The sequence below is a fragment of the Choristoneura fumiferana genome, chromosome 2 (genome assembly GCF_025370935.1).
Source record: "Choristoneura fumiferana chromosome 2, NRCan_CFum_1, whole genome shotgun sequence".
In the NCBI taxonomy this organism is placed as follows: domain Eukaryota; kingdom Metazoa; phylum Arthropoda; class Insecta; order Lepidoptera; family Tortricidae; genus Choristoneura; species Choristoneura fumiferana.
Window position 1 is genome coordinate 3,223,467 of NC_133473.1, and position 12,694 is coordinate 3,236,160.

General features: G+C 36.7%; 1 pseudogene; it reads right to left on the bottom strand.

Moving 5' to 3' along the window:
* Positions 1 to 3,057, bottom strand: part of LOC141445660 (glycine receptor subunit alpha-4-like) — a 41,358-nt pseudogene extending 38,301 nt beyond the window's left edge.
* Positions 3,058 to 12,694: the final 9,637 nt, after the last annotated feature.

The window sequence follows — 12,694 nt, forward strand, 5'->3', positions numbered from 1 at the left end:
CACAGGTGTAGTCCAGGTAATGTGAATTGACCATCTGTAAGCTTCACTAAGTACATGACAAGTTACCAATTCATATTTCTTGAACTATATCTAAGTTGTCCAGACAAACGTAACGCTAGTGAGTTAAAGCCGAGTTTAGACTTGCAAGAAAAATCGTACGGCGCTCGATTGACAACTACAAACTCATTGGCTTTACGGCCTCGCAATGTAATGCAAGTTGCACGATTTTTCTTCGGCTTTAAGTTTGTATTCATTCACCTCTCATAGAATTTCCATACCAAGGGGATTATATGAAAATCATTTTATATGGAGTGAACTCCACAAAAAACAGACAAATTGTGATTTTCTTTTTTGATTTTTTTTAAACCCGTGAGAGTAATAAATATCATGATAACGTCTCGGAAAGTCGGAAGTGCGACTATCATTTAATTACCGCACACTGTATGACAGACATCGCTTACTCGCGCACTGAGTTTCTTGGTACAGTCAGAAATAATATGTAGGTAAGTATTCGAACAACTCATAATAAGTGGCCACGGTCTTATTACGTCGGAATATATAATAAGAGTCTGTGGTACAATATTTTTGAAGGATTAGATAAGTCCATATTTTTGCACACGACTGTACCAGACATTCACTTTTTGGCGCACGCGGCGGCCATACTGTTATTTTTTGTGGAATAGGCTTCAAGTGAGTCGTTTGAGTGTTTGTGTATTATTATTTATTTTATAATACAGTTACATACTAATTTTTTCCTTAAAGAATCCTTGATTTTCTGGCGAATATAGCAGTTCGGATTAGAAAAATGATGACGTTAATAAAATAAAACGATCGCCGACCGGTAGCAATTTTTCAACGAAAGTAATACATGAACAATACAATACCATAACTCTTTATTGCACATCAACACATAGCAAGCAGTACAGAAAACACCGGTATATACACAGAGATTTTCTGAGGTGAGCAATAGGCGGCCTTATCGCTAATAATAATTCTATTCACTTTCGTGCACAATTTATATTACATAATTAAAAATGTATATTTCTTATCAAGTTTAACATTTCTATTATGATTTCTATCATTAATTAATTATCTATCGAACGAAAATGTTTACGTCAACTCATGTCTTGCACTTGTCTCATTGACGTTTCTATATTATTTTACATTATTTTACACATTAATTGTACCTATAAATGAGCGTGAGTTTTTAACAATTCAAAGTTTTATTTTTAACAACACAGACTTATCCATATTAAGATTGTATTTTTGGAATTTTTTTGTTTAAATTCCAAATTTTTACTTTTCCGGTCATCCCGTAAAACCTAAATTGAAAATACAAACTGAAATATAGATGCACAGAAAAATCAGGTTTTGATTGCTTAGTAACGACATCTCTTGTCCGGGTGAGCGGTTAGTTCCAATGGAGTGCCGAAAAAAGTTTCTCGATGAGGGCTACGGTATAGATGTCGCTAGCGTCACTGCTTAAGTGGCTAAAATAAGAAACAAACAAGCTGAGATATGAGGTGCATAGGGGAAATTCGTGTCTGTGCCTTTGACCATCAGTGGTGTAGCGGTATAGCACGCGGTACGGAATACCGAGGACCTGGGTTCGATTCCCAGTGATGGTCTTATTTTTCTGGTTTTTCTGTGCATCTATATTTCAGTTTGTATTTTCAATTTATCCATATTAGTCATTACGTTGGACTTCAAAGTGACATAAAATTCTACTGGTCGATCATTACTCATGATCAAAAAGTATAAAATTAAAGTTATAGTTTACCTTTTACATAGTTTTCTGGCAATACTACTCGAGGTTTGAGTGTGTGGTTTCTTTTCGAGACAACGTCATTGCACAGCCTGTAACAAAATAAAAGAAAATGTTTTATCAACTTTATTTTATACATTTTTGGCTTTAAGAGCGTTTATACCTGCTGAGCTGGCAACGTGAGCTGGCAATTTTTAGGGTTCCGGAGCCAAAATGGCAAAAACGGAACCCATATAGTTTCGCCATGTCTGTCTGTCTGTGCGTCCGCGGCTTTTCTCAGTAAATATCAATGCTAGAAAGCTGTAATTTTGCACAAATATGTATGTAAACTATGTCGACAAAAAGGTACAACAAAAATAAAAATAAATTTTTTTTTACTGTACCTCCCATATAAACGTAAAGTGGGGGTGATTTTTTTTTCTCATCCAACCTTGTAGGGTATCGTTGAATAGGTTTTTTGAAATCATTAGGGGTTGCTAAAACGATTTTTCGATTCAGTGATCTGTTTGCAAAATATTCAACTTTAAAGTGCAAAGTTTCATTAAAATACAGCGACCCCCCCCCCCCGCTAAAATCTATACCGGTAGGTGGATAAATTTGAAAAATTCAGAATGGTAGAAACTTTCAAGGAAAACTAAAACGGCTAAGTTTGCTTGAGAATTTTATAAGTTAGTTATAGATTAGAAATAGCAGCCTAGGTATAAAAATATACCTAAACTTGGGAGATTCCGTATAAAATACGAAATCCTTAGAAAAATATAACTTATTTTTTTCCTAATGACTACGGAACCCTATTTTGGGCGTGTCCGGCACGCTCTTGGCCGGTTTTGTTAGTATTTCTCGATTATTAATAATTGAATGAAAATTAAATATGTGGTCTGATAGAACTGTTTTTTCTTACTAGGTATATAAGTTAATGTGTCTACTCCAATAATTATGCGCGATAGACTTTTATTTTCTGTAAAAACCGTTAAAACATTTGTTCGTTTTTAAAGAATATAAAAGTCTATAACGAATAATTATTGCAGTATACACATTAACTTATACATTGAGTGAAAAGAGTTCTATCAGACCACATTTTTTTTATTTTCATTCAGTTTTTATGGAATAATCGAGAAAAACCCAAAAGTTATATCGTGGAGTTAATTAACGTCACAACACCGGCTAAACATCATCATCATTTTAACTGTAGGACGTCCACTGTTGGACATAGGGCCTCCCCCATATACCTCCAGTTGCTTCGGTTGGAAGCGGTCTTCATCCATCGTGAACCAGTGGCTGAATCACCGGCGCTAGTATGAGAGCTAATGATCTAGTCTACGAGGAGATTCGTTGTATGGAGACTTCCGAATAATGCTCCCGCCTATGAAACTTGGCACATTATGAAAATAGGTAATACAGATTTAATTTATTAGTTTACGTTTTTTTTGATATTTTGTATTTTTTATAAGTATAATTGTTTTTTTTTTATTAATTATTATTTTTTATTTTTGTATTTCGTACTTTTTCCACCTTTTTTCTCACGAATAAATGGTTTTGATACAGATTCTAGATATACAATAATCCAACAAATTTTCTTACTAGAAGTTAGGCATTTTTACCTAAAAATGAAAAATCGTTTATAGCTCACTGCGAAAAATTCCTCAGACTGAAATTCTTTCTGTATACGTACCTATGTACTTCTTAGAATATGTATTTAAAACTATCCAATTATTTTTCGATTTCAGAGATATCGCAAAATTTAACTTTTAACATTTTGCACTATAACTTCTACTGAATTTTTTTTTCAAGTTATAGTGCAAAAAGTTAAAAAAAATTGCGGTATCTCTGAAATCGAAAAATAATTGGATTTTTTTACATATACATTCTAAGTAGTACATAATTTCAGTCTGAGGAATTTTTCGCAGAGAGCTATAAACGATTTTCATGTTAAGGTAAAAATACCTAACTTCTCGTTAGAAAAGTTGTTGGATTATTTTATATCTATAATCTTTGTACCTATTTTCGTCATGTGCCAAGTTTCGTAGACGGGAGAATTATTCGGGTAGCAAAAGCCTCGTTGGTCGTACTATAATCTGCTTTACCGATTGAGTAGGACATACTGCGTCAACCTGTCAACCTGCTAAACATAATCAGGTGACCATAGCAACCCTACCAACTACACCTTGGCACTGACAAACACTGACAATTAAATAGAACATTATTTGATTGAAACTTTTACGAAGTTGTTTATTAAAAAGGTTTTGTATTGATATGAAACTAGATATACTTATGTTAGAGTTGTATACTATTTTACCCTTGTTATCATGTCAAGTAAGTATAATTTGATAATGCACTTGTCTACTTAGTACTTTGGCTTCAAAACGTACTAAGAGTCTATGACTGTAAAGGAATCAATATTAATAACTGACGAAGGTTTTCCTACCCCCACTGTACATACGAAAGTTGCAAGTTTAATAAAGTCATGTAAAAAAATATGCACGCATATGCCTTCTGGCAATATCACTTTATTCAGAACTTTAATACCATGGGACGAGGATTCAATATAACGTAGTACTTACTGAAAACTCTGACGTAAATGAAAATTATCATACTGCCAGCCTAGCACGAGGATATTTAAATGTGTGCTATTTATACTCGCTGGCGTGTTTTTAACCTATTTAACGCTAAAATGAGTAAACTGAAAGAGTTTACTAGATATATCTAACATTCACACCCTTTTCACGGACTTTCCTTACTTCATTTGGTCTGTATTTTTACCCCCCGACGCACAAAGAGGGGTGTTATAAATTTGACCGCTTTGTGTGTCTGTATGCCTCTGTGTCTGTGGCATTGTAGCTCTTAAACGGATTTGAATGCGGTTTTTCCATTTGAAACCGAGTTTTCTTGCAATGGTTCTTAGACATGATTTAAAAAAAAACGGTTCAAGCAATCGATCGTTCTTCAAATTTCAAGTCAATCCAACTACTGGAAGTTGGTTGAATTTAACTTACAAGATAAGATTACAGACAAACAGACAGAGACAGACAGTCAGACAACGGGACAGTGAAACTAAATAAAGCTTGTAATAAACTCGCTCATCAATGGTTGGCAGTCAGAACTCGAGCTCACTCCGAGAAAACAAATGGCGATCAATTTATTCTACAAAGTTCGAGTACGAGCGTCGATTACGAGCACATAAGACTGGAGACCTAAATACATGCGAATTTGAAAGAAAACAATTCTGTCAACAAGCTGAGGTGCTGGGGGAGTTGCGATCGGTTCGAAGTGCTCCGAAGTATTTCGAACCCGATCGCTAGGGCGTGCATTGTAATGACTTTATGTTTTCTATCGATATGGATAAAAAGTTTTGCAAAAAGGTTTTTCAAGCAGTAGGTACACTCAGGTAAAATATAAATGCCAACTTTGAATCTTATTTAAGCTTTAACTAAACAAGTTAAAAAGTACTTTTTCTCAAACATGACATGAAATATTGACGTTGTGTTACAAATAATAGGCCGGGATGTATCGCAAGTATGTATAGGCAAGTCACTGTACAGTTCACAGAGTCGGGTCACCTACCTTCTACTACGTCTCTAATCTTATGTGCTCGTAGCCCGTCGCACTCATATAGCTTAGTAACAATAAACTATCAAAATATTAAGAACAATTGTACGCTGTACCTACTTACTATTTTGATGAACAAAACTAGCGGGATTACGCACAAACCTTTCGCCGCTTACCCATAATTATCTAGTTTGTAACTATACTCGTTTGTTATTCATCATCAGTGTTGGGACAAGTGCTTATACTCTTACATTATATTCATTAAGACTATATAGGCACGAATTAATAAGGTATTAAGAGTACCAAGGCACGAAGGTACCAAGAAATTACAATAAAGTATTTTTTTTTTTTTTTAGAACAAAAAACATTTATCAAGTATAACTATGTAACCAGTTGCATTGGTTATAAACCGTGTCGCAACTGTTTACGCCCTCCTCAGAACATTTATAGAGCTATGTTCTAATAAAAAATACATACTTGTACATGCATGTATAAAATTCTTAGGTTAGTTTTATTACTTTAAATATCTATGTTAGTATTGTAAATATTTTTTAAGAGAAGTGTTTTAAGTGAACACGTGCTTTACGCCCACTTACAAGCGTGAAAGTGATACTTAGATAGCGTCATTCACGACGACGCGTGCCGTAGTTGTTATAAAAATGTCATTAATGTCTTATTTTGACAGCATCATGCGTCTTCGCGGATGGCACTTAAATATCTATGTTAGTGTTGTATATATTTTTTAAAGAAAGTGTTTTAAGTGAACACGTGCTTTTACGTCCACTTACAAACGTGAAAGTGATACTTAGGTAGCGTCATTCACGACGACGCGTGCCGTAGTTGTTATAAAAATGTCATTAATGTCTTATCTTGACAGCATCATGCGTCTTCGCGGATGGCACTTAAATATCTATGTTAGTGTTGTATATATTTTTTAAGAGAAGTGTTTTAAGTGAACACGTGCTTGACGCCCACTTACAAACGTGAAAGTGATACTTAGGTAGCGTCATTCACGACGACGCGTGCCGTAGTTGTTATAAAAATGTCATTAATGTCTTATTTTGACAGCATCATGCGTCTTCGCGGATGGCACTTGGTACAATTAGTTAAGATTGTTGACAGTTAATTAAATTACCAATTACAACATATCACCCCAAATACTTGCGCTAGTTTCGTCTAATTACTAACTCAGTCTCATGATATGTGAGATTTAACAGAAATTTAGTAACCTTACTTTTACATTCGTAGTTATGAGAGTGGGTAGATGTTCAGTAACCTATTCAACTCATTGTATATGTGTGCCGAAATATAAAGAAATTGTGTTTTCACAAGTGCAATACGGAATTTTCTAATTTTGCAAATGCGGCCACCCCCTCGTTAAATAGCGACAAAGGATAAATTGTAAAGTTAACAACGTTAGGACTATGACATCTCTGGTACAGTCACCAGCGGTGTACTGCCTTTTCGGCGAAATATGTTTCGCAAAATGTCACTTAGCAACCAACCTTTAGCCAAAGTTTCATTTGGCAAACTAATATTTGGCATAACTTTACTTCGCATTTTTTTTATTTCGCAACATTTTTACATTGCAAAATTTTACTTCATCACACATTTATGTGGCAAATGATTGGCTTAGGCAAATAACAAATTGTCAAATAACATTTGGGCAATTTTTTACATTGCAAAGTTATACTTTAATTTGATTTATACGAGCGAGCGAAGCGAGCGAGCAAGACGGTTCGGAGCAGAAGCGACTTGGATAGTTTAGGTTTAGAAGGCTAAGGCGGGAGCGAAGCGGAGCGTAGCTCCCGCCTAAGCCTTCGATGTTAGGTTTTTTTTTATAGCAGCCAGGATAAATGACACTAGAAAAGTAGGTTGGATGCCATTCAATAAGTTGCTAAATTAAGGTATGCCAATCAATACATTTGACGAAAACATAAATGACATCTTAAAAAAATTCCAGGTAATAATTTGCATAATAATAATTTATCGAATCATTAGTTGGAAAATGATATTAGTGCGAAACGTTGAGTTGGGAAATAACATTTCGCCTAAATAAAAATATGGGATAAATAGTTTGGGAGTTAATAATTTGCTAAATATTTTTCGCCGATACATTAGTAAACCGTCACCAGCACCAATATCTGACACAACAAGCGTGCATAAATTTCTGATACGTCTCTATTTCTAGGGCCGGAAGGACGTGTCAGATATTTTTGCACGCTCCGCTGTGGCTGATATTAATGCAGGTGACTGTACAACACCGTTTCACGCAAAGGGAATCTAACTTCATGTTCAAATAGGTCATTGGGTGCGTAAAGGTGCACTACTGATTCCCAACCAACGATCACTCTAACAAAAAATGGAACCGACTTCAAAAACCTTGAAAATATTTTTATACTAGTTTGAAGACGGTGCCTCAGCATGAGCCAGCAGGAGTGGTGGAGTCGTCTACCTCACCTACATACTATATATTGGGCTTCAAGCACTCCTGCTGGCTCGTGCTGAGGCACCGACTTCAAACTAGTAGAAAAATATTTTCAAGGTTAAAGTCGGTTCCATTTTTTCTCAATTTTTTTTTCCATGGTTTTTAGTAATTTGTCGTCAAAATGCATCTCATAACAATTCCATTAAGCTCAAACACAGCATAGTTATATCATTTTATAACATACCGGTACCTACGGTCCTTTATCAGGGTCCAGTTCACTAAATGATACTTTCTGAATGTAAATACTTGACTTGATGTTAAAAATGCCAAAATCGCTATAGGTGTGCTTTAAAAATTTGAGGGTTGCCCTCGATTTGTCTAAGATTCAATCATCAGATCCTGACTTGGTGTCAATGAGACCACCCCGGAAGTATTTCCTTTAGAATTAACGTTATCGCGTAACAAACATAAAAAAAACACTCTAATTGAGAACCTCCTCTTTTGAAGTCGGTTAAAAATGTAGCGACATGGAAGAATTAATTTGTGATTTGAATGAAATAGAAATGCTGGTTTCGTGCTCACGATGTGTTCTATTTACTTTTGCGCATACAATATGGAAATAAACATAAAACTAATCGATTTAACAAGTGAGCGAGTTACGAATCCAAAAATAGTGGCGTGCCGTGCGGGCTGGAACAATCGATGGCCGCCTTGGCCTGCAGGGCTACTACGAAACTCGAAACTCGAAGTTCGTGTCATGCGGTCCCTCTGACACTTTTACTATTTAATACGAGAGCGAGAGGGACGGTACGATACGAACTTCGAGTTTCGAGTTTCGTAGTAGCCCTGCTGGAAATCGACTACTTCCCACGTAATTTCTATGGGAAATTATAATATTTATCTTTAAAATCATTTGAATTCTATACTTTGTTTTTTTTTTAGCTTTGAAAAACGTTTAAAAAAAACAATAACTATTACTTATGATATCAAAAGAATGTAAATTGTCATATGTCCTTGCTAATTGTTACATATTTACTGTGACTTATTTATCAAAAGTTTTTTTTTCTTTGAAATGCTAAAAAAAATGAAGTAGGTACACTTCTGGTAGTGGGTAGTTCTACGAGCGCTTAAACCGATACCAACAATGAAGAAATGAGTGAACATAGCTGCATGCCTCAGCATAGCAATTTTATTTCTATGGGGAATCATAATATTTCTCTTTAAAATCATTTTTAACTACCTTTTACTGGCAATGGCTATAGTTCGGGTTGCGTGCTGGGATGGAAGAGATGAACAAAGTAGGTAGCTAATATTCTTTAATAACACATGTATGTTATAAGAAAAGTTCAGAAGGCGGGCTAACCAGCGTGAGTCGGGGCGCGTTGGTAGGCGCGTGGCAAGTAAGGTGGTTGTGTACCGACTGGCGTCCGTTGGCCGCGGGCCCCGCGTGGTTAGCTAAAATGCTGATCACACAATATGTGGCAGGGGTGTCGCCACATCACTCCCCCCCTTTTGAGAAAATAAAATGTATACACAAAAAACTTAGCCAAAAATAAAAACAATTGACAACTTGTACCTCTTTTCATGACTGACTGTACTCTTATATTGTTACGGTAATGCTGATGCAAATAAATCGACGCTGCGCTCATGTTTACGACGTTTGTAATATGATCGCTCTGTGCCGCGCTGACGCTGCTCCACTGCTATGCAACGTGACTGGGCTGGAATGCGGCGCTTGTAGGTCCCGCTTGATCATGCTCTGACGAGAAAGTCTTCATGCCATACGCCTTTGCGGCTGTAATGACTTCATGAGCGACCTCTGCGTGTAATGGCATGACTCCCTGCGACGAACTCGACGGTGCAATGAAGTCCTCTAACCACACGCTTTGGCGGCTGTGATGGCTTCAAGGAATGAGATGACGTTCGAACGAAATATTTGCTGATGTAACGATATGTGTTTGTGTAAGATTGGTCCGAACGGTGCTATCTTGCTTTTGCCGCTATCAGATAGCAGTTCGGTGGTCTGACTGCTCGACTGTTGAGGCTTTTACTTCTGAGGTCACTTTGTGGTTTCACTGAATTTAACCGCCTGGTTAGCTCACAAACGAATCTAGTTAGCACGTGTTCGAAAACTGGGTCACCACTTTAACTACCTTTTACTGGCAATGGCTATAGTTCGGGTTGCGTGCTGGATGGAAAAGATGAACAAAGTAGGTAGCTAATATTCTTTAATAACACACATGTATGTTATAAGAAAGTTCAGAAGGCGGGCTAACCAGGCGTGAGTCGGGGCGCGTTGGTAGGCGCGTGGCAAGTAAGGTGGTTGTGTACCGACTGGCGTCCGTTGCCGCGGCCCCGCGTGGTTAGCTAAAATGCTGATCACACAATATTGTGGCAGGGGTGTCGCCACAAATTCTACTTTTGGTAGTGGGTGGTTCTACGAGCGTTTAAACCGATACCAACAATGAAGAAATGAGTGAACATTAGCATGCCTCAGCAAAGCAATTTTATTTCTATGGGGAATCATAATATTTCTCTTTAAAATCATAAGCCGTTTGAATTCTACTTCGGTAGTGGGTAGTTCTACGAGCGTTTAAACCGATACCAACAATCAATAAATGAGTGAGTATTAGCATGCCTCAGCAACTACTCAGCATAGCAATTTTATTAAACGATATTGTAAATGCAGGTAGTTGTGCGCCGGTGTTAGTTTCGTCGGGCAGTCGCGCGAGCAGAGCGGTGGTGCGTAGGTAGTGCGCGTGCGCGTGTTGCGGCAGAGTCGCGTGCTGCTATGAAAAAGGGCTACGAAATAGCCCGAAACATGTCCAGCTAAACTCAATTTAAGACGTGAGTTATCCGTTACAATATCGTTTAATATGAGTGGGTCTCACTGTAGTCTAATGTTCAAAATATCAATTTTATTTCTATGGGAATTCTAATATTTGTCAAAATCATAAGCCATTTGGATTCTACTTCTGGTAGTGGGTAGTTCTACAAGCGTTTCAACTGATACCAATAATGAAGAAATGAGTGAACATCAGCATGCCTTAGCATAGCAATTTCTTCGAACTCAAATTTATCACGAGCTTTACGATGAAGGAAAACATCGTTAGGAAACCTAACCTGTAATCTACCTAAATGTATGCACACAGGCGAAGAAATTTAAAGTTATGTGTGAAATTCCCAATCAGCACTGGGCCCGCGTGGGAGCCAATTCCCTAGTCCTTTTATTCGAGGAGGCCTGTGGCGGGCAGTGGAACGTATGTATAGACCGATGAGATATTTGTAAGTATTTTTTGACAGCCGGTAAGTTTTGAGCCGACTTCAAAAAAGGAGGTTTTTAATTCGTCTCTATGTTTTTTTTGTGTGTTTGCTACGCGATAACTCCGGCAATTGTTGGCCGAATTTCAAAGTTATTTTTTTGTTCTAAAGGACATACTTTCGAGGTAGTCACATTGACACCAAATCTGAAAATCTGATGATGGAATCCTAGAGAAATCGAGGGCAACCCTTTAATTTTTAAAGCACACCTATAGCAATTTTGGCATTTTTAACACCAAGTCAAGTATTTACATTCAGAAAGTATCATTTGGTGAACTGGACCTGATAAAGAAGACCGTAAGTACCGGTGCTCGTCATAAAATAATATAACTATGCCGTGTTTGAGCTTAATGGAATCGTTGTGAGATGCACTTTGGCTACAAATCACTAAAAACCACGAAAAAAAACTTATTAACAAAAAATGGAACCGACTTCAAAAACGTTGAAAATAATTTTCTACTAGTTTGAAGTCGGTGCCTCAGCAAGAGCCAGCAGGAGTTATTGAAGCCCAATATATACATATATTGTACTAGGTGAGGTAGACGACTACAGTTCCACTGCTGCTGGCTCGTGCTGAGGCACCGACTTCAAACTAGTAGAAAAATATTTTCAAGGTTTTTGAAGTCGGTTCCATTTTTTGTTAATTTTTTTTTGTACACACATTTTTTTCGTAAAAAAGCTTTGTAAAACTTTTCAAGTCAATGCCCTCAGTGAAGACCTAACAGAAACGATGCCGAATTTCCTCCATGCTCCCAGTTTAATAAAAAAAGCTAATCGGAAATTCTTTGCATTACGCGTCGGTTTCATAACATTCTCTGAAAACCTTTTGCTCGACAAAGTTTGCGGCAAACCGTGTCTGTTAGCACGAATATTCATTTTATCATAGTAATCGACAGGAGCTTTATTCTGTTAAGTTTACCGACCGCTTATAGGTTTCTGGCGTGTTTCGCTGAAGTAAAAGAGCACTTGGAATACTGTTCCCTTTTAATATCATCATAAATACAAGGGTTTTGATCAATAGCTTGTATGTATGCGGGGAAAACTCATCTTTGATGTCACAAAAACCTTGTACCCCGTCAAATGACATTCTTAAATACACATTAAACACCCAAAACTCGAGAATTAACATTGGTATTTTCATACAAACACCTGCCACGATTGGGGATCGAACCCAGGACCTCGAGCTTCGTAGTCAGGTTCTCTAAGCACTGGGCTATCCAGTTGTCAGAATAATCATCTAACATAACCAGCACTGGAAGGATGCGGATGCAAACATTCGAAACACCCCTGCCTATCAGTACTCATCTTCGGTCTACATAAGTAAGTAAGTTAACAATGGATCTTAATACAAAATTATAACAATCACACATTTAGCTGTCGCATAGCATGCAAAAATATTCCTTAATCTATTTTGAGTAACTCAGCTATTAAAATTGTTGACAAATTTTTGGCTCTAATCAAGCATATCATACAGGTCATAAAAAGTCTAAGAAAAGAATCAATAATAATTTTAAGATTAAATAAGTTATTAAATAAATAAAAATTGTATTACTTAATTAGAAATTGCAGATCCTAATTACAACTGCCATGGTCAAAATACTCTTTAATGTTATAAAAATTATTATCTATAAGCC